This window comes from Dendropsophus ebraccatus, chromosome 13, assembly GCF_027789765.1.
Source record: "Dendropsophus ebraccatus isolate aDenEbr1 chromosome 13, aDenEbr1.pat, whole genome shotgun sequence".
In the NCBI taxonomy this organism is placed as follows: domain Eukaryota; kingdom Metazoa; phylum Chordata; class Amphibia; order Anura; family Hylidae; genus Dendropsophus; species Dendropsophus ebraccatus.
The window spans coordinates 18,913,274-18,936,138 of NC_091466.1; the positions used below are offsets into that span (position 1 = coordinate 18,913,274).

Here is a 22,865-nt window from a genome sequence, read left to right on the forward strand (position 1 = left end):
GAACAGATGTACACTCACCGGCCACTTTATTAGGTACACCTGTCCAACTGCACGTTACCACTTAATTTCTAATCAGCCAATCACATGGCGGCAACTCAGTGCATTTAGGCATGTAGACATGGTCAAGACAATCTCCTGCAGTTCAAACCGAGCATCAGTATGGGGAAGAAAGGTGATTTGAGTGCCTTTGAACGTGGCATGGTTGTTGGTGCCAGAAGGGCTGGTCTGAGTATTTCAGAAACTGCTGATCTACTGGGATTTTCACGCACAACCATCTCTAGGGTTTACAGAGAATGGACCGAAAAAGAAAAAACATCCAGTGAGCGGCAGTTCTGTGGGCGAAAATGCCTTGTTGATGCCAGAGGTCAGAGGAGAATGGGCAAACTGGTTCGAGCTGATAGAAAGGCAACAGTGACTCTAATAGCCAACCGTTACAACCAAGGTAGACAGAAGAGCATCTCTGAACGCACAGTACGTCGAACTTTGAGGCAGATGGGCTACAGCAGCAGAAGACCACACCGGGTGCCACTCCTTTCAGCTAAGAACAGGAAACTGAGGCTACAATTTGCACAAGCTCATCGAAATTGGACAGTAAAAGATTGGAAAAACGTTGCCTGGTCTGATGAGTCTCGATTTCTGCTGCGACATTCGGATTGTAGGGTCAGAATTTGGCATCAAAAACATGAAAGCATGGATCCATCCTGCCTTGTATCAATGGTTCAGGCTGGTGATGGTGGTGTCATGGTGTGGGGAATATTTTCTTGGCACTCTTTGGGCCCCTTGGTACCAATTTAGCATCGTTGCAACGCCACAGCCTACCTGAGTATTGTTGCTGACCATGTCCATCCCTTTATGACCACAATGTACCCAACATCTGATGGCTACTTTCAGCAGGATAATGCGCCATGTCATAAAGCTAGAATCATCTCAGACTGGTTTCTTGAACATGACAATGAGTTCACTGTACTCAAATGGCCTCCACAGTCACCAGATCTCAATCCAATAGAGCATCTTTGGGATGTGGTGGAACGGGAGATTCGCATCATGGATGTGCAGCCGACAAATCTGCGGCAACTGTGTGATGCCATCATGTCAATATGGACCAAAATCTCTGAGGAATGCTTCCAGCACCTTGTTGTATCTATGCCACCAAGAATTGAGGCAGTTCTGAAGGCAAAAGGGGGTCCAACCTGTTACTAGCATGGTGTACCTAATAAAGTGGCTGGTGAGTGTATATAGACACCTGTAATTACATATATCTCACATAGCGTATCACTGCGGCATGGATTACATTACAACACTCTATTTTATTAGATATGCCCTAAAATGTAATTAAAAAGCCGAGGATGTCTTTGCTAAGGAACCATAGTAATTGTATATCTAGGTGCATTATTCCCTGACAAGTGGTCTCCTATCTGCTATGGGGGAGGTGGCCCTCATGTATCATGCTCTCCTGTGAATATTGTTGGTCTCCTGATGAGCCCAAAGTGGTAGGAGAAACGCATTGACACCCTGGTGCCAGATGTGTGGGTGTCACCAGTAATGCTATGTATGGTTTATGTGTATAAGAAAATGGGGCTATTTTAGTGAGTAAGGGTTTCCTAAACTACTTGGAAGAAGTGATCTCACATGTGACATTTGTATATATGAGAATACCCCCAGACTACTGATAATTACATTTTTAAGGAATATCGAATATCTAATAAAATACAGTGTTTTAATGTAATCCATGCCGCAGTGATATGCAAAACCAGGAGTAGATTGAAAACACAGAAAGACTATGTTCACACACTGTTGAAATTTAGTGCATGACCGTCATTTAATGGCAAATAACGGCCTTTATTTCACAACAACAGCGGTTGTTTTAGAATATCATCTGCTCATGTGTGAACATAGCCTTGCTGTGTTTTCAATCCACTCCTGGTTTTGGTTGAAAAATACTGACCAACATCCTGAGCAGAAATACTGTGTGGGAACATAGCCTAAAGAGAGATTTCCATTGTATTCTCTGTATTTCTGAGAGCCACACCTATGTTGGGAAGTGAGTCCCTGTACCCCGCTCCCCGAGCCAATAAGATAACATCCCTGAGGGTACATTAGCTTTAGGGCAGAGAATAAATGAAGAGTTATTCTTTCTCTGCCTCAATATCTACAATGGGTAAACTGTTTGAAATGGGGAGAGAACCAGTCAGGAGAAGTCTCTCCCGTCACATGATTTTTGTTTTTTTTAACAAATTTTTATTCACATAAAATTCCATACATAGCCAAGAAAAACAGGCATAGAATAAACCAAACACATTAGGCATAAACTTGACTATTACAGTACATACATTTAATACCTTTCCCCAATACCCACCCAACCACACTGCCCCAAAGAAAGTTAGAGTGAGAAGAAAAGAAGAGGGCGATAAAAAAAGGAGGGGGGGGGGGGAGAGAGGGAGATCGACCTCTAACCACTGATACCATGATACCATCTATCAATGGGGCCCATAACTTCACACATTTTGATAAAGCTTTCAGAGAACTTTGTTTAGCCCAGTATTTCTCATATTGATATAACCTCATAACCAGATTAGTCCATTCCTCCAATAAGGGAGAATTATCACCAAGCCATCTTCTAGAGATTACAATTTTAGCCAGTGCACTTAACTTATTTAACAACGATCCCATCAGACCATCATTATTATACCCCCCTAGTAGTAGACCGAGGGCATCAGTGCCAACTACTGGTCTCATGACGCCCTCAATATAGTTCTTGACCACAGTCCAGAACTCTTGCAGTTTGGAACAGCCCCATATTAGATGAAAAAAATCTGCATCATCGACTGAACACTTGGGGCAGCTAGAACTGGGTCTGTATCCCCTCCTACATAGATCTTTTGGCGAGAGATAGAGACCATATAGGATCTTAAGCTGTATCGGCCTGTGAGATGAATTAACCAAAACATAATGTATACCCTCAACGATGTCTGTCCACAAGTCATCAGAAATAATTCCTATTCTTAATTCCCATTTCTCCCTTGCCTTCCGTAAATATCCCGGCCCCCTCACTTTCAGTAGGCGGCGATATATCTATAAAGGCATTTTTGCCCAACCCAAGGTGACCTTAACCCTTAGACGACCCAGGGCGTATAGTTATGCCATGGAAGTCTGTCCCCAGACGACCTAGGGCGAAACTATACTTCCTGGGTGTTTCTCCAGCTATGAAGCGCGCTCCGGAGCGGAGTGCGCTTCATAGCAGGTGGGACCTCACCGGTAATGACACGCTGCAGCGATCGCGCTGCCGCGTGTCATTAAACTCCTTAAACGACAGGGGAGTCCCCTGTCACTTACCAATCGGGACCCCCGCAGTGTGACTGCGGGGGTCCCGATCGTTAAAACGGACCGCCGGAGGTCTCTCACCTGCCTCTGTGCGATCCGATCGGCAATCTGCTGCACTAAGCCTGCACAGGCAGGCTCAATGAGCAGAGCGCCGATAACACTGATCAATGCTATGCCTATGGCATAGCAATGATCAGTGTAAAAATCAAAGTATTGTATGTACAAGTCCCCCAAAGGGACTTCAAATGTGTAAAAAAAAGAAGTTAAAAACACTAATACACTGCCCCAAAACCCCTCCCCCAATAAAAGTCTAAATCACCCCCCTTTCCCATTATATAAATAAAACATATAATAATAAATAAACAAATAAACATATAATATACCATAGCGTGCGTAATTGTCCAATCTATTAAAATATAACAAGCGTCATTGCGAACGGTGAACGGCGTAGACGAAAAGAGGGAAAAAAGTGCGCGGATTACCAATTTAATGTTACATTATATATAAAAAAAAAATTATAAAAAGTGATCAAAACGTCCGATCTTCACAAATATGGTATTAATAAAAATTAGAGATCATGGCGGGAAAAATGACACCCCATACAGACCCATAGGTGAAAAAATAAAACTGTTATAAGCGTCACAATAGTCCCATTTTATTTATAATTAATTGCCAAAAAAAAAGGACTTCATTTCAAAAAAATATATAACATTATATGAGAATCTGTGTAACCTGCATATGGTTGTGTTCGGACTGACCTATAGAGTAATAGTATCATGTCACTTTTACCATATCTTCATAAATAATATATTTGAGATTCCGTCATACATGTTATGGTAAAATGAAAGACGCCATTACAAAGCACAACTATTCCTGTAACAACAAGCACTTACATGGCTTGTAGATAGAAAACTGAGAGTGCTAGAGCTCTTAGAAGGGGAGGAGGGAGAAACGAAAACACTAAGATCAAAATTTGCGCGGTCCACTGGGTCATTTAGGGCCTGGTCCTCATAGGGTTAAAGGGAACCAATCACTTAAAAAACGCATGTAATGCTATGGGAATGTGCTGTAGCAGCACCCAGCACACTTCCCAAACACACTTCCCAGTACAGCGGGTCCGGTCTGCGCCGTACTGCGCAGGTGCAAAATAGCCTTTAGTTTGAGGCTTTCTGCACCTGCGCAGTACTCACATAGCATTCGGGGAAGATGGCCTGCTATAATGTATAGCAGGCCATACTTGCTTGTCGGCACGGGGGGTGATTAACCCCCCCCCCCCCCCCCCGTGCCGACGATCGCTGCTATATGCTGATCAATACAGATCAGCATATAGCAGCTAAATTCAGCTTTTGGGGTCACACGGGGCTCTGAGGATGAGGGGAAGTTTCTTACCTCCGCCCTTGGTGCTGTTCCCGTGTAGTTTGTAGTGATGTCTTTAGGCTAAATGGGCGGTTTGGAGCACTGGGGGCGGGACTACAGCCGCCAAAGCACTGATCCACCCCCTGCTGGCTCCACCCTCTCAATGTTTATTAGCGGAGCAGGGCGGATCAGTGATCTGGGAGGTAGTCCCGTCCCAGTGCTCCACACCCCCCAGTTAGTCTAAGTACATAACTACAAACTACACGGAAACAGCGCTGAAGATGAAGGTAAGAAACTCACCCTCATCCTCAGCACATTGTGCACAAGAGGGACATATCAGCTGGTTAGATTCGTGTACCTGCTGACAGTTTCCCTTCAATGATTTCCCCCCCTTCCCCGACATTCAATAGATGATATGTATAGAGGATGTTCCATGCTCAGAAGATAACATGTTTTTTCTTCCATTGATAGATCGTTGCATCCCAGTATATAAAGGACTTGCAGATGGAGGGATACTTTGAGGTAAACTGACTGTTCTATAACAATATGAACAGTGACAGGTTTCTATCCACCACTTACTCTCTGTGTCCCCTATTGCAGGACAGCGACTTCGAGGACGTCGTGGAGGGTGAGTATTGCCGGTCTATGAATATCATCTCCTGATGATCGGATCTGTACTGACCAATCCAACCATAGCTTGTTCAAATGCCCTAGCGAGACAAAATTTTTTAAAAAAAGTCTAAAAAAATTCTTCCTATTATTATTGCTCTTTTATATAACAAATCATTTTAAACTTTTTTTTTATTTCAAATGAACTTTTATTTTCAGAGGAGGAAGACAGGTTAGTAAATCTTTACTGTAAATGTAGAATTTGTGTGAGCCTAAGTGATGGAAATACTATGTGTGAACATGGCCTGGAAATGTAAAGAGAGCTCAATAAATAAATACTAATGCTGATGCCATGTTGTGAATGTGTCGATATTGCGTGTTGCGTTCTCAGCATCTTCTCTATTCTGTCTCTTATAGGAGCGAGGAGTACACAGAAGAGGACATCCTGGAGTGGGCGTAAGTATCTTATAGTAATACACTGTACAATATTCTATTATCTGTATATTGTATTACTTGTAACTGCAAGATGAAAGGGGATTTCCATCATTTTTGTTGCAATTTTGTACCTTAAAGTGTACCTGTCATGGCGGCCCGGTGTCGGATCATCAGTGATTTCTTCTGTTAAACCGGAAGTTCAGGTCTCCTAGGATACAAATACGCAATCAGACCCTAATGCACCCCTCCACCCCTTCTGAGACAGATGATGGAAACAAGTCCCTGACAGGCTTTATCTGCAACATTGTAACTTCTTTATAATGCCAGGAGGGATAATGACAGTGAGTTCATCAGCAACTTGACCTCAGAATAACCCTCTCAGCATTACAAAGAAGCTACAATGTTGCAGATAAAGCCAGTCAAGGACTTGTTTACATCAGACGTCTCAGAAGAGATGGGGGGAGGGGGAGACGGAGAGAAAAGCTCACAGAGTTTTTTGTGTCTTCATCAGAAAGCAGCAGCTCAAAACTGGGGGAAGGAGACTGAATAGATAATAACAAGTATGGAACGAATTATTAGTCTCAGCATGGGCAGCAACATACAGTATCAAAAGTTATGTTTGAGTGGAAGACCCCTTTAAGGTACAAAAAAGATACAAAGTAATCACAATGTGAATACATGGCTATTGGTTACTATACATTACTATGTACTTTCTATTTACTAGTTTTAATGAACCTCCCCCAATGTGAAGCACTCGCAGGACTGGCTCTTACCACCTTATAATATATATTATTCTCGTTTTTCTTGTCCTATAATAGATGGCAGCAGGAGGTGAAGAAGACCCCGAAGATGTTCAGGTAACTATCCCACAATGCACCTTCTTGGCATAGGGATGAGATCAGATTCCACCTTTCATTCTTCACAGACTCTTTGGAACAAGAAAGGTGGAATCTGATTGGTTGCTAGGGGCAACTGCACCAGTTTCACTTTACACCATGTTTGATAAATCTCCCCCAATGTTTTTATGGAGACATCACAAAAAGATTCTCTGTAAGATTCATATAGAATAAAGTATCTCTATTCCTAACCAAACATATGTTCTCTGTTATAGTCCCGACAGATTTAAAGCGGACACGTGGACTCCCAGGCTGAGGACCATCATGTAAGTCTGATGAAGCAGCAGAGCTGAAATTATATAGGTTTATAGAAGAGTCCATTGTAATCAGTGCTTATAAACGTCCCACACAATCCCTATAACAATACATTAATATACAAGCTGATTTACATTCTATATACAGCGAAGAAGACGATGGTATCGGATGGGGAGCAGGCTATGTAGACTCTGCTCACTCCTATGGGACATTGTGGTAAATACTTATTGCAGAGACATTGTATAGTTTATAGCGTACCTGTCACTGCAAATAACTTATACATCCATCTATATACAGGGAAGAGGACACCGAGGAGGAAGAAGAGGAGCTTGTGTTCACCCCTAGGTGAGGAATCAAAGCCTTTAACTTTGTGAATGCAAAGAATTGTTTTCTTTACCATCCTGTACAGAAAGAGGACAGGGGGCACTCTAGGTGGAGGTGGCATCACATGTCCATTTATTTCAATGTCAACATACCAAACATATAGGGATTCCGTGATCCTGGCCTTTCCTGTAGCTGCTCACAACATGGAGGGGTAATCTGATGTAAACCCACTGGCGGAACTACCGCCGTAGCAGCCATAGCGGCTGCTACGGGGCCCCGCCGCATCAGGGGGCCCGTGACGCGTGTCCCGTGCTCCTCCTGACCCGGCGACTCCTTTCCCCAACCATAGGGAAAAGGAGTCACTGGGCCAGGAGGAGCACGGGACCGACCGACAGCGCTCCTGTCAGTCCCCCGTCTGATGCGCGGCTGCCGGGGGTGTCGCGTCCTATCCCCGGCAGCGTGCGTATCATAGAGCTCTCTGTGTGCCGGAAGTCGCGGCCGCAGCACAAGCCCACAGAGAGCTCTATGATACGCGCGCTGTCGGGGATAGGACGCGACACCCCCGGCAGCCGCGCATTAGACAGGGGACTGACAGGAAAAAGGCTCGACGGGGGAGCGCGTTGTAAGGTGAGTTTGTTTGTATTTTTTAAACCTGCTTTCCGGGGGGGGGGGGGGGGGAGGATAGAGAAGGGGGCATCTTTAAGGGGGATGGGGAGAAGAGGGCATCTATAAGGGGGATGGGGAGAAGAGGGCATCTATAAGGAAGGGGGGGAGAGGGGGACATCTATAAGGAAGGGGGGGATAGGAGGGCATCTATAAGGAAGGGGGGGGAAGGGGGGGGAGAGGAGGGCATCTATAAGGAAGGGGGGATAGGAGGGCATCTATAAGGAAGGGGGGATAGGAGGGCATCTATAAGGAAGGGGGGAGAAGAGGGCATCTATAAGGAAGGGGGGGAGAGGGGGACATCTATAAGGAAGGGGGGGAGAGGAGGGCATCTATAAGGAAGGGGGGGATAGGAGGGCATCTATAAGGAAGGGGGGGAGAGGAGGGCATCTATAAGGAAGGGGGGAGAGGAGGGCATCTGTAAGGGAGGGAGAAGGGGGCATCTATAAGGAAGGGGGGGGAGGAGGGCATCTATAAGGGAGGGAGAAGGGGGCATCTATAAGGAAGGGGGAGAGAGGAGGGCATCTATAAGTAAGGGGGGAGAGGGGGACATCTATAAGGAAGGGGGGGGAGAGGGAGACATCTATAAGGAAGGGGGGGAGAGGGGGACATCTGTAAGGAAGGGGGGGATAGGAGGGTATCTATAAGGAAGGGGGGAAGAGGAGGGCATCTATAAGGAAGGGGGGGAGAGGGAGACATCTATAAGTAAGGGGGGAGAGGAGGGCATCTATAAGGAAGGGGGGAATAGGAGGGCATCTATAAGGAAAGGGGGGGAAAAGAGGGCATCTATAAGGAAGGGGGGGAGAGGGGGACATCTGTAAGGAAGGGGGGGGGAGGGCATCTATAAGGAAGGGGGGATAGGAGGGCATCTATAAGGAAGGGGGGGAGAGGAGGGCATCTATAAGGAAGGGGGGAGAGGAGGGCATCTATAAGGGAGGGAGAAGGGGGCATCTATAAGGAAGGGGGGGAGAGGAGGGCATCTATAAGGGAGGGAGAAGGGGCATCTATAAGGAAGGGGGGGAGAAGAGGGCATCTATAAGGAAGGGGGGGAGAGGGGGACATCTGTAAGGAAGGGGGGGAGAGGGGGACATCTATAAGGAAGGGGGGGATAGGAGGACATCTATAAGGAAGGGGGGGAGAAGAGGGCATCTATAAGGAAGGGGGGGAGAGGGGGACATCTATAAGGAAGGGGGGGAGAGGGGGACATCTGTAAGGAAGGGGGGAGAGGAGGGCATCTATAAGGAAGGGGGGAGATGAGGGCATCTATAAGGAAGGGGGGAGAGGAGGGCATCTATAAGGAAGGGGGGAGAGGAGGGCATCTATAAGGAAGGGGTGGAGAGGAGGGCATCTATAAGGAAGGGGGGGAGAGGGGGACATCTATAAGGAAGGGGGGGATAGGAGGGCATCTATAAGGAAGGGGGGGATAGGAGGGCATCTATAAGGAAGGGGGGGAGAGGAGGGCATCTATAAGGAAGGGGGGAGAGGAGGGCATCTATAAGGGAGGGAGAAGGGGGCATCTATAAGGAAGGGGGGGGAGAGGAGGGCATCTATAAGGGAGGGAGAAGGGGCATCTATAAGGAAGGGGGGAGAGAGGAGGGCATCTATAAAGAAGGGGGGAGAGGGGGACATCTATAAGGAAGGGGGGGAGAGGAGGGCATCTATAAGGGAGGGAGAAGGGGGCATCTATAAGGAAGGGGGGAGAGGGGGACATCTATAAGGAAGGGGGGAGAGGGGGACATCTATAAGGGAGGGAGAAGGGGGCATCTATAAGGGAGGGGGGAGAGAGGGCCATCTATAAGAAAGGGGGGGAGAGGGGGACATCTATAAGGAAGGGGGGGAGAGGGACATCTATAAGGGGGGGGGGCAACATAGGGGGAGAGGGGGCCATCTATAAGGGGACAACATAGGGGAGAGGAGCACAACATAGGGGAGAGGGATATTATAAAGGGACAACATTGGGGGAGAGGGGAACATCTATAAAGGGACAATATAGGGGGAGAGGGGGCCATCTATAAGAGGACAACATAGGAGGGGCCATCTATGGGGGGGCAACATAGGGGACCATCTATTAGGGGACAACATGGGGGGCATCTATAAGGGGGACAGCATGGGGGGCTTCTATAAGGGGGGCAACATAAGGGGGTATTTATAAGGAGGGGCGACAGAGAGGAGGGCCATATAATAAAATGGGATCACATAGAGTCAGCCTTCCCACTAAATGAGGGTGTAAAGGGGCCAATGCAGATGTGCAGTATAGAGAGATGAGGATGGTGCCAGTGTGAGGAGACTAATATGTTTTTCTGGCAGATTCTTTGGATTTGTGGCTCGGAGAAGGAGATGGAGAAGAAAATGAAAAGGGAAGAACTCCGATCAGAGAAGACGTCCCCTGTAAGTCACCTGATATAACTGTACTGTAATTTATATGGTGTACAGGACCTGTGTAGAGCTGAGTGTGTTGATGGCGTAGTGGTCGATCGAGAGGGGGCGGGCGGGCCCAATCAAAAGTTTGCTATGGGGCCCAGCCATTTCTAGTTACGCCCCTGTGTAAACCATTAGACTGATCACACCTATATCACTGTATGGGCAACTCTTACAGCAATGTACAGCTTATTCCATTAGCTTTGCAATCACTTCCTTTATAATAAACTATATAAAGTGTAATATAACAATATATTTATAAGTGAGACGATTTATGTTCTATATCCAGTGAAGAGGACACCGAGGAGGAAGAGGAGCAGATCGTGGCCACCCCTAGGTGAGGAATCAAAGCCTATTACTGTGTAAATGCAAGGAATTGTTTTCCTGTACAGATAGAGGACAGGGGGCGCTCTAGGTGGAGGTGGCATCACATGTCTTCATTTACTTCAATATCAACATACCAAGCATATACGGATTCCGTGATCCTGGCCTTTCCTGTAGCTGCTCACAACATGGAGGGGTAATCTGATGTAAACTGGTTGTGTTGAGATGCTAGACAGATCCCACCTATCTTACTATAAGGCCAAGCAATGTACAGCCCAATCCATTAGCTTTCCAAACACTTCCTTTATAATAAACTATATAATGAGTAATATTACTATATATTTATATATGAGCTGGTTTATGTTTTATATACTGTACAGAGCTGAAGAAGAAGAGGAGGAAGAGGAGACGGCCGTGGAGACCCCCAGGTAAAGAGTCAAAGCCAAACATGTATTAGTCTTGGTCTGTAAGCGCTTGTTTCCCCCCCAGTCCTCCTAGTGTGTAAGCTCTTGTGTCCCCCCCAGTCCTCCTAGTGTGTAAGCTCTTGTGTCCCCCCAGTCCTCCTAATGTGTAATCTCTTGTGTCCCCCCCCAGTCCTCCTAGTGTGTAAGCTCCTGTGTCCCCCCCAGTCCTCCTAGTGTGTAAGCTCCTGTGTCCCCCCCAGTCCTCCTAGTGTGTAAGCTCTTGTGCCCCCCCAATCCTCCTAGTGTGTAAGCTCCTGTGTCCCCCCCAGTCCTCCTAGTGTGTAAGCTCTTGTGTCGCCCCTCCTCCTAGTGTGTAAGCTCCTGTGTCCCCCCCAGTCCTCCTAGTGTGTAAGCTCTTGTGCCCCCCCAGTCCTCCTAGTGTGTACGCTCTTGTGCCCCCCCCCCCAGTCCTCCTAGTGTGTAAGCTCTTGTGTTCTGGTGCAGAAATACCGTACTGTAGATCTGCAGCAGGGCCACAACGTCTGCAGGGGATCTGGTCCACTTACTTATCATCTTTAGTGTGGGAGGGGGGCGCCATGTCAATTCTCGCCTCAGGCGGCAGAAAAGCTAGAATCGGCCCTGCTATAATATAGGCGGTGCATAGTCCAGATATGTTTGCCATATAATAACCCAGCAAAGGCCTCATGTACCTCATACAACCAAATAAGTAACATAGTGCCGCCATAGTCTCCCTGTATCCCACCCACTAGGATAGCGCTGCTGCCCCTCTCTCCAGTCTCTTCTCCCATCAGCCCTGTGTCACCAGAAGACGTGTCTGATCTCAGGAAAGTCATGCTGGTTTTTCTCTCTCCCTTATAGACTGCGGGCGCTTTTCTGCTGCGGCTGCACCATCAGGGATGAGTAAAGGTGAGCAACCAAAATCTCATCACACCTCAGGCCGCAGATCACTGTTATCCTGATCGTATTTCTATACGGAGCGTATATCTGTAAACTGTGATGAATACTAATGTTATATCATGTTTATATTCTGTTAACACTTGGCTTGCTATATCTCCCATCTAGGTAACACTGCGCCGCCAGAGGAGAAGACACCCGACCACCTGGAGTTGTCTGGAGGAGGAGGTGCCAATAACATCAAGGAGGTAAATGAGGTGCCCAAAACATCTGGAGGACACATTTACCTCATAGAGGGGAAGGAGGAACCCCAATTTAACATCACAAACTGGAGGAGAAGACCCCCGTATAGATATATTGTCCCCTTGCAATGTCCCCCATATAGTTATATTGTCCCCCTGCAATGTTCCCATATAGTTATATTGTCCCCCTGCAATGTCCCCATATAGTTATATTGTCCCCCTGCAATGTCCCCCTATATAGTTATATTGTCCCCCTGCAATGCTGCCCATATAGTTATATTGTCCCCCATATAGTTATATTGTCCCCCTGCATTGCCCCCATATAGACATATTGTCCCCCTGCAATGTCCCCCATATAGTTATATTGTCCCCCTGCAATGTCCCCCATATAGATATATTGCCCCCCTGCATTGTCCCCCTGCAATGTCCCCATATAGTTATATTGTCCCCCTGCAATGTCCCCCATATAGTTATATTGTCCCCCAACGTTGCCCCCCATATAGCTATATTGTCCCAATGCAATGCTGCCCACATAGTTATAATGTCCCCCTGCAATGTCCCCCATATAGTTATATTGTCCCCCTGCATTGCCCCCTATATAGTTATATTGTCCCAATGCAATGCCGCCCATATAGTTATATTGTCCCCCTGCATTGCCCCCCATATAGTTATATTGTCCCAATGCAATGCCGCCCATATAGTTATAATGTCCCAATGCATTGCTACAAAAAAAAAATAATTATACTCACCTAATCCTGTCTTCATCTCGACTCCTGGCCTCTTCTCTCCTCTTCAACCGGTCAGTCGCCGGAGGGATCCCCCAGCAGGTGCAGCGAAGTCATCACTGCCCCTGCCGGAGGATCCCTCAGAGATCGTTTCCAGGTTACATCCGGGGCGGGGGGTTGGTGGTCCGTGCGGCACCGGCTGTAACCTGGAAACGATATACCTACGGTCAGTCGCAGGAGGGATCCCCCAGCAGGTGCAGCGACGTCATCACTGCCCCTGCTGGAGGATCCCTCATCCTCCGGCAGGGGCAGTGATGACGTCGCTGCACCTGCTGGGGGATCCCTCCGGCGACTGACCGGAGGGATTCCGAAAGTGCGAGGATCCCGGCCTGCCCGGGGATAACGACGGCGGCGGCGTGGATGCGGGGCTGGGGCAGGTATAGGCAGCGGTGTGGAAGTGCGGCGGGGCCGGATAAATAGCCTCGGGGGGCCGCATGTGGCCCGCGGGCAGTAGTTTGGGGACCCCTGCTCTAGGGGCATCTGTCTTTATTTAGGGGGTCATATGTCTTTAGGGAGACTGAAGTCTGTATGAAGAGTTTTTTCTGAGGTTTCAATCTCTTCTAGTTTCGCGCTTGGAGTCTGTACTATAATTTATAGGGGTATTCCTGGCAAAATTTGCTGATGAGCTCTCCACAGGTTAGCTAATCAGTTACTGATCGGTGGGGTGCTGACTCCCAGAACAGGCATCCATCAGCTGTTCAGCACCGTAGTACACAGAAAACAGAGTTTGTCTCCATTCATTGTGTAGCGGTGACGATGTGTAACTGCAACTCAGGCCCGTTCAAGTAAATAGGAGCTGAGCTGTAGTTGCACATTGTCTCTGCTCACTGTGTAGCGCGGCGCTGAACGACTGATCGGCACAGGTGCTAGGTGTCCCCCCCTCCCCCCCCCCCCCAATCAGTTACTAATGAGATATTTACTGGATAGCTCATCACTAAATTTTGCCCCCAAAAAACCCTTAAAGGGGGATGTAATAATTTAGCGCGGTGGTGTCAAACTCCTGGCTTCTCAGCTGTTCCAAAACTACAGTTGTGCATTTTTTATTAAGGTCTAGCCCAGGTTTATATATAGGGGTAATGTGGTCTGATTCTGTATGTATTTTGGAGTCTATAAGGATGGGCGGATAACGTCATTCATAATACATGCCAATGGCAGTGTAGCACCTGTAACTGCACATTATATGATAAGCACATTATCTCCCCTGACCTAGTTCCCTAATATTAATCAGCCAAGGGCCTTGCTCTTCTGCTCTTCTCCCTGCTTAGGGCTGGGCTCGCCCCGCGGTTATAACGTGCCAGGCACTAATAATTGCCACAGGAGTTCCTGACGAAGCAACGTGGGGGCGATACGCGTGGGGTATCTCCTACTCAGTGTCACCCAGGGACTTGTAATAGGAGGTGGTATGGCTTTCTCCCGTTCCCCCTCCCTTCTCCGTTTTTCCTCTTGGCAGACTATTATTGCTTGGATTCTATTTGTATCCTCTAGTTTTTCTTGTTGCCATTATAGTTACGTATTGTTTATAGTCCCGACATATTTGTGTATTGTACAAACTTGTGGCTCGGAGGCACAGCCTTCATTTCAGGCGGTTGCAGTTTTCTTGTGTTTTTAAATTGTTCTAGCGGGTTTAATAAAGCAATTATATTATACTTTTGGAGTGCACTGATTCTTATGGTATAACCTATTTCCTGATCGTCCTTGGCAGCACACAAATGGGTTAATGGATTCCCGTTGACCCGGAACAGAAGGGTTAATCTAGCAATACAAACACAAATAGATTAATTTGCGGCACCTGGTAACCCCCTATAACCCAGTAAGGAACACACAGAACCTTGTATTTTTTTCTCTTCTCGGTCCAGAAGGAATGAAGTAAATGAAAGAAGAAAGAAGTGGTGTCATTGCCTCTATACCGAGAGTATCCCGGTCCCTGGGGCTGTAAGGGGTTTCCAGCTGTATACCATGGGTTATCCTGGTCCCTCGGCTGAAGTCCATGCTCTGGCTATGACACCCATTACTTTATTAAGCCAACATGGAAAGAGAGCGTGGTTCGCTCTCCATACTTAGGTGAGTCTGTTATCATATACTGATCACCAATATGTCCCCTCCTGTAAATCATGTTACCCTTACTGTAATGGTCTCAGCCTGTCCACACTGTAGTGATGGAGTCCGGGTCCTGTAGGCATGTCTATGGCGGTCGCGGCATCAGCAGGTAGCTCCTCCCTCCTCAGGAAGCCCGGCTGCATTGCATGAATGCCAGAATCCAAGATGGCCGTCCGGGAGGTGGACGCGGTCTGCGCATGCGCCCCGCGGCGTCAGGAAGTGCACACGGCGCACGCGCCGGCGCCCCGGCGTTCGCGGGCTTTCTGGCTTAAATAGCAGCCAGACCAGTCAGGGGCTGCGCTCTCCCTAGGCAGCGGATCCCTGATGCCAAAGAGGTAGTAAAGTTCCCCTCTGGGGTCCTATGTCTTTTACCTTGCACATTATCTTACACTCTGTCTATGTGTGTTACAGAATGTCTGAATCTGGAGGAAAGAGAAGGAGGAAGGCCAGACATAATATTTGTGTCAAGTGTAATCAGCCTATGCCTGATTCCTGGGAGCATTCATCCTGCTCTGCCTGCAAGTCTGCTTCTCAGGATACCTCTCAGCTGCAGCCTAATGAATTCCTACAGTGGTTCAAAGATCAGCTGACAGACACATTCAAGGAAGTCAAAACTACATTTACTTCCAAATCTACTAAAAAACATAAAGCTCATAAGCGTTCTCATAAGCCATCCTCCTCCTCCTCTGATATCTCTGACCTTGATGCCAATGAAAATGTATATTTATTACAAAAAGATGCTGTTTCTAAGCTGATCTGTGCTGTCAAACAGACACTTGAGTCTACAAAGGATGTCACCCATAAGGCAAAGAAAGACCAGCTATATTATTTTCCACCTAATAAAAATAAAGTTTTTCCTTCACATCCTCTCATTAAAGACTGGTTTGAAAAAGCTTGGTCCAAACCTGAGAGATCCGAATCTGGATCAAAGTTTAAATCCACCTATAGACTTGATGCAGAATCCACAAGCCAGTGGACAGCGCCCCCAAAGGTGGATGTGGCAGCTGCACAGTTGTCTAAAAAAGCTTTCTATCCCTCAGAGGATTCTGCATTGCTTACCGATCCAATGGAACGCAAGGCAGACTCCTTATGTAAAAAAGCTTACTCAGCTATAGCTGCGTCCTCAAAAATCGCTATGACAACGGTTCCTGTAGCCAGAGCACTACGCTTATGGCTGCGTCAGTTGCACGCAGATATAGAAAAAGGAGTGCGAAGAGAGGATTTATTGGAAAATATATCAGTAATGAAATCAGCAACCGATTTTCTATGTGACAGTCCACTTGACAGCTTAAAATATACATCTAAAGCTATGGCTCTGTCTACATCTGCCAGGCGCGCACTGTGGATGAGACAATGGGAAGGAGATATTTTATCTAAAAATAATTTTGTGTCATTACCTTTTCATCCATCTTCTTTATTCGGGCCTCAGCTGGAAGGTATCCTGGAGAAGTTCAATAAGAACAAAAGACCAGTATTTCCCCAGAAAAGGAAATCCTTTAAGCTGTACAAAGGTCGAGATCAGAGGTCACCAAAAAGACAGTCTAATTTTCGTGCCACAAGAGGAAAGGGTCAGTTCAGAGGAGGCAGGCAGCAGTCTGGATCTACTACCAGAAAGAAGCCTGATATCACCAAAGAAGAGCGTATGTGACGCCAGGTCCCAGCCCCCTCCGGTAGGTGGAAGACTCCAGCTTTTTTCAGATCGTTGGTTAAAGACATCCTTGGATGCTTGGGTCTCAACTACAGTAACAAGAGGCTACTCACTAGAGATTCAACAATGTCCACCAGACAGATTCGTTCTGAACAGGCATCACAATCAAGTGATTCATCAACTTCTTCTCGAGTTTATCCAAAAGAACGCCTTAGAAGAAGTACCCCAAGAAGACAGGGGAAAAGGAGTCTACTCCCCAATTTTTCCAGTAGCCAAAGCCGGAGGAGGCTGGAGACTAGTAATAGACTTGACATATCTCAACCAATTTTTTGTCAAAAAGAAATTCAAAATGGAGACTATTCAGTCGGCAGTCTTAAATATCCAGAAAGGAGATTATATGGCAACAATCGACCTTCAGGACGCTTACCTACATGTGCCCATTCTGAAAAATCACAGAAGATTTCTCAGGATAGCGGTTCTCCATCATGGCCAAGTGAAACATCTTCTGTTCACGTGCCTGCCATTCGGCATTACATCAGCCCCACGAGTCTTCACCAAAATAGCAGTCATACTGACAGCACATCTCAGAACTCAGGGGATATGTGTAACTCCATATCTGGACGACTGGTTAGTCTCTGCGCCTACGAAGGATCTTCTTCTTCAACATCTGAAAATGACTCTGCAAACCCTAAAAGACCACGGTTTCCTTATAAACCTCAGAAAATCCAACCTTGTACCCACCAGAAGAATCACCTACCTGGGCTTTATTATAGACTCTCAGCTAATGCGCCTCTTCCTCACCAAAGAGAGAATAATGAAGATCACCAAGACAATCAGCTCTTTATTGACACAACATCAAACCACAGTTCGCTTTGCAATGAGGGTACTCGGTATGCTGACATCTACCATAGAGGCGGTGCAGTGGGCAAGGTCACATATCAGAGTTCTTCAGGATCACATTCTGAAGCATTGGAAGAGAACATCAGAAGATCTGGATACAGTAATACCTGTTACACACAGGGTCAAACAGGACCTGAAATGGTGGCTCACACGTTCTCGTCTCCAAGTTGGACGAGCTCTGACGATACCAACTCCAATAGTCCTCACCTCGGATGCCTCAGGCTCCGGCTGGGGTGCCCATGTGGAATCACATTGGATCCAAAAAAAGTGGTCACAAAGAGAACAACGCCTCTCCTCGAATATGAAGGAACTCAGGGCCATCAGGTTAGCCCTTCAACACTTCAGTTACCTTCTCCATTCCAGAGTGGTCCAGATACAATCGGACAACCTAACATCAGTGTACTACATCAACAAACAAGGGGGTACACGGTGTCCAGCATTACAAAAAGAATGCAGTCACTTGATGAGATGGGCAGAGGAGAATGTGACGTCAATTTCAGCAGTTCACATCAAAGGGTCACTGAATACTACAGCGGACTGGCTCAGCAGGAAAACAGTCCATCCAGGGGAGTGGGAGCTGAAGTCCTCAATATTCAAACAGATAGTGGACAGATGGGGTCAACCAGACGTGGATGTTATGGCCTCCAGCAGCAACACCAAGATCCGGAAATTCTGCTCCCTCTCCAGAGTGGGTCATCCTCTAGCGATAGACGGCCTCTCGATTTCCTGGCAAGGGATGTTCGTTTATGCCTTTCCGCCAATACCTCTCATTCCGAGAGTCCTGAAGAAAATTCAGCAGGAGAAAGTACGAGCCATAGTAATCCTACCCTACTGGCCCAGGCGGGCATGGTTTCCACTCGCGTGGAACTTATCGAAAGGCGTATTTTGGAAACTGCCACTACACAAAGATCTTCTACAACAGGGGGACCTATATCATCCCAACCTGAAGAATCTTCACTTAACAGCATGGAGTATGAACGAGTAAATTTGAGAAGCAAAGGCTTATCAGAGGAGGTGATACAAACTTTGTTAGCATCAAGAAAACCCAGCACACTGAAAGTCTACTCGAGAGTCTGGAAATTATACACCTCATGGTGTAAGAATAATCAGAAAGAACTCAAACAGGTTCCATCTGTTCTTCAATTTCTCCAAGAGGGTTTTCAAAAGGGTTTAAAACTCAACACCTTGAAAGTCCACCTTACAGCTATTAATTCTCACCTAGATGGTATTTTTACTAGAGTCCCAATGGTGTCAAGATTCTTCAGGGCAGTAGCGAAGCTCAGACCAAACTTCCACAATCCAGTTCCCTCATGGGATCTATCTATTGTGCTAAAAGTTTTGACCCAACAACCTTTTGAGCCTTTGGAAGAGTCATCTTTAAAATGGTTGTCCTGGAAAACACTATTCCTCATCGCTATTACATCTGCGAAAAGGGTAAGCGAACTCCATGCCTTATCCTGCAAGGAACCTTATCTAAGAATCTTGACTGACAGGGTTGTTTTAAGAACAATGCCGGGATTCCTTCCTAAAGTTTCTACCACGACAAATATAAACCAAGAAATTGTGCTCCCTGTTGTTAGTGAAGATCAAGATCATAACCTTCAATTACTAGATATCAAAAGAACGATTTCTACTTACCTGCAGAAAACGGAAACCTTCAGACAGTCCGAGAACCTTTTTATTCAATATCAAGGGGAAAATAAGGGCAAAAAAGCCAGCAAAGCCACCTTAGCCCGATGGATAAAGGACTTAATCCGTTATTGTTATACTTCAGAGAACCTTCAGTCACCTCTAACTGTAAAAGCTCATTCTACAAGATCAACTGCAACGTCTTGGGCAGAGAGGTATTATGTACCTCTAGATCAGATCTGCAAAGCGGCAACCTGGTCGTCTGCGTCTACCTTTGTCAAACATTACCGTCTTGACATCTCGGCATCAGAAGGATCAGCCTTTGGCTTGAGCGTTCTGCAAGGCGCAGTGGTGTCATAATTCCCACCCTTATAGGCATTGCTTAGTATGTCCCATTTGTGTGCTGCCAAGGACGATCAGGAAGTATAAAATTTACCTCTGAAATTTTTATTTCCTGGAGTCCGTAGGCAGCACAATATACCCCCCCAATAAAATCATTGCTGCATACAATACAAGGTTCTGTGTGTTCCTTACTGGGTTATAGGGGGTTACCAGGTGCCGCAAATTAATCTATTTGTGTTTGTATTGCTAGATTAACCCTTCTGTTCCGGGTCAACGGGAATCCATTAACCCATTTGTGTGCTGCCTACGGACTCCAGGAAATAAAAATTTCAGAGGTAAATTTTATACATTCCTCTGTCTTTTTCTTTTCTGCTTACAAGTCAGGTACACTTTGGTTACTGCAGGTGCACCAGGAGGTAGTAAGAAGAAGGTTGTGACAGCAGGGGAGAGTAGAGGAACGTCTTGAGTTGCCCTGTCCAATGTAGCAATGTACTTTGTCGGGATAGCATAGTAAAGAATAGAAATTACAGATGATACTGGTACTCACATATAGAATAGCTAATCTAACCGCCTTTGGCCCTATAGTGTTGGGTTACGCGTCCTGCTAGGGTAGTACAAGCTCCCAGATCCCTGCGCTGGGTTGAACAGACTTCTCGAGACGTCCCAGAACAGCCGTGCATTGCGATAAGATAGGTCGGCATACACACTCTATGTCAGCACTGTGCTCTGTATATATAACTACACTGTATATAACAGCACTGTGCTCTGTATATAACTACACTGTATATAACATCACTGTGCTCTGTATATATAACTACACTGTATATAACAGCACTGTGCTCTGTATATAACATCACTGTGCTCTGTATATATAACTACACTGTATATAACATCACTGTGCTCTGTATATATAACTACACTGTATATAACATCACTGTGCTCTGTATATATAACTACACTGTATATAACATCACTGTGCTCTGTATATATAACTACACTGTATATAACAGCACTCTGCTCTGTATATATAACTACACTGTATATAACAGCACTGGGCTCTGTATATAACTACACTGTATATAACAGCACTGTGCTCTGTATATAACTACACTGTATATAACAGCACTGTGCCCTGTATATATAACTACACTGTATATAACATCACTGGGCTCTGTATATATAACTTCACTGTATATAACAGCACTGTGCTCTGTATATAACTACACTGTATATAACAGCACTGTGCCCTGTATATATAACTACACTGTATATAACAGCACTGTGCTCTGTATATATAACTACACTGTATATAACAGCACTGTGCTCTGTATATATAAATACACTGTATATAACAGCACTATGCTCTGTATATATAACTACACTGTATATAACAGCACTGTGCCCTGTATATAACTACACTGTATATAACAGCACTGTGCCCTGTATATATAACTACACTGTATATAACAGCACTGTGCCCAGTATATATAACTACACTGTATATAACATCACTGGGCTCTGTATATATAACTACACTGTATATAACAGCACTGTGCTCTGTATATATAAATACACTGTATATAACAGCACTATGCTCTGTATATATAACTACACTGTATATAACAGCACTGTGCTCTGTATATAACTACACTGTATATAACAGCACTGTGCTCTGTATATAACTACACTGTATATAACAGCACTGGGCTCTGTTTATAACTACACTGTATATAGCAGCCCTGTGCTCTGTATATAACTGCACTGTATATAACAGCACTGTGCCCTGTATATAACTACACTGTATATAACAGCACTGTGCTCTGTATATATAACTACACTGTATATAACAGCACTGTGCTCTGTATATATAACTACACTATATATAACAGCACTGTGCTCTGTATATATAACTACACTGTATATAACAGCCCTGTGCAATGTATATAACTACACTGTATATAACAGCACTGTGCTCTTTATATATAACTACACTGTATAAAACAGCACTGTGCCCTGTATATATAACTACACTGTATATAACAGCACTGTGCTCTGTATATATAACTACACTGTATATAACAGCACTGTGCCCTGTATATATTACTACACTGTATATAACAGCACTGTGCTCTGTATATATAACTACACTGTATAAACAGCACTGTGCTCTGTATATAACATCACTGTGCTCTGTATATATAACTACACTGTATATAACAGCACTGTGCTCTGTATATATAACTACACTGTATATAACAGCACTGTGCTCTGTATATAACTACACTGTATATAACAGCCCTGTGCTCTGTATATATAACTACACTGTATATAACAGCACTGTGCTCTGTATATAACTACACTGTATATAGCAGCACTGTGCTCTGTATATAACTACACTGTATAAAACAGCACTGTGCCCTGTATATATAACTACACTGTATAAACAGCACTGTGCTCTGTATATATAACTACACTGTATATAACATCACTGTGCTCTGTATATATAACTACACTGTATATAACAGCACTGTGCATTGTATATATAACTATACTGTATATAACAGCACTGTGCTCTGTATATATAACTACACTGTATATAACAGCCCTGTGCTCTGTATATATAACTACACTGTATATAACAGCCCTGTGCTCTGTATATAACTACACTGTATATAACAGCACTGTGCTCTGTATATAACTACACTGTATATAACAGCACTGTGCTCTGTATATAACTACACTGTATATAGCAGCACTGTGCTCTGTATATATAACTACACTGTATATAACAGCACTGTGCTCTGTATATATAACTACACTGTATATAACAGCACTGTGCTCTGTATATATAACTACACTGTATATAACAGCCCTGTGCTCTGTATATAACTACACTGTATATAACAGCACTGTGCTCTGTATATATAACTACACTGTATATAACAGCACTGTGCTCTGTATATATAACTACACTGTATATAACAGCACTGTGCTCTGTATATATAACTATACTGTATATAACAGCACTGTGCTCTGTATATATAACTACACTGTATATAACAGCACTGTGCTCTGTATATATAACTACACTGTATATAAGAGCACTGTGCTCTGTATATAACTACACTGTATATAACAGCACTGTGCTCTGTATATATAACTACACTGTATATAACAGCACTGTGCCCAGTATATATAACTACACTGTATATAACAGCACTGTGCTCTGTATATATAACTACACTGTATATAACAGCACTGTGCTCTGTATATAACTGCACTGTATATAACAGCACTGTGCC

At 45.2% G+C, this 22,865-nt stretch overlaps 1 long non-coding RNA gene across 3 annotated transcripts in view; it reads right to left on the reverse strand.

Moving 5' to 3' along the window:
- Positions 1–22,865, reverse strand: part of LOC138770690 (uncharacterized) — a 51,134-nt gene that overhangs the window by 11,624 nt on the left and 16,645 nt on the right. For 2 of the 3 annotated variants that reach the window (XR_011359486.1, XR_011359484.1), the window contains exons 3-4: positions 5,853–5,929; positions 5,257–5,387 (exon numbers count right to left, since the gene is read on the reverse strand). This is a non-coding gene — a long non-coding RNA (uncharacterized lncRNA). The remainder of the gene's footprint in view (positions 1–5,256; positions 5,388–5,852; positions 5,930–22,865) is intronic. The other variant, XR_011359485.1, reaches the window with a different exon arrangement.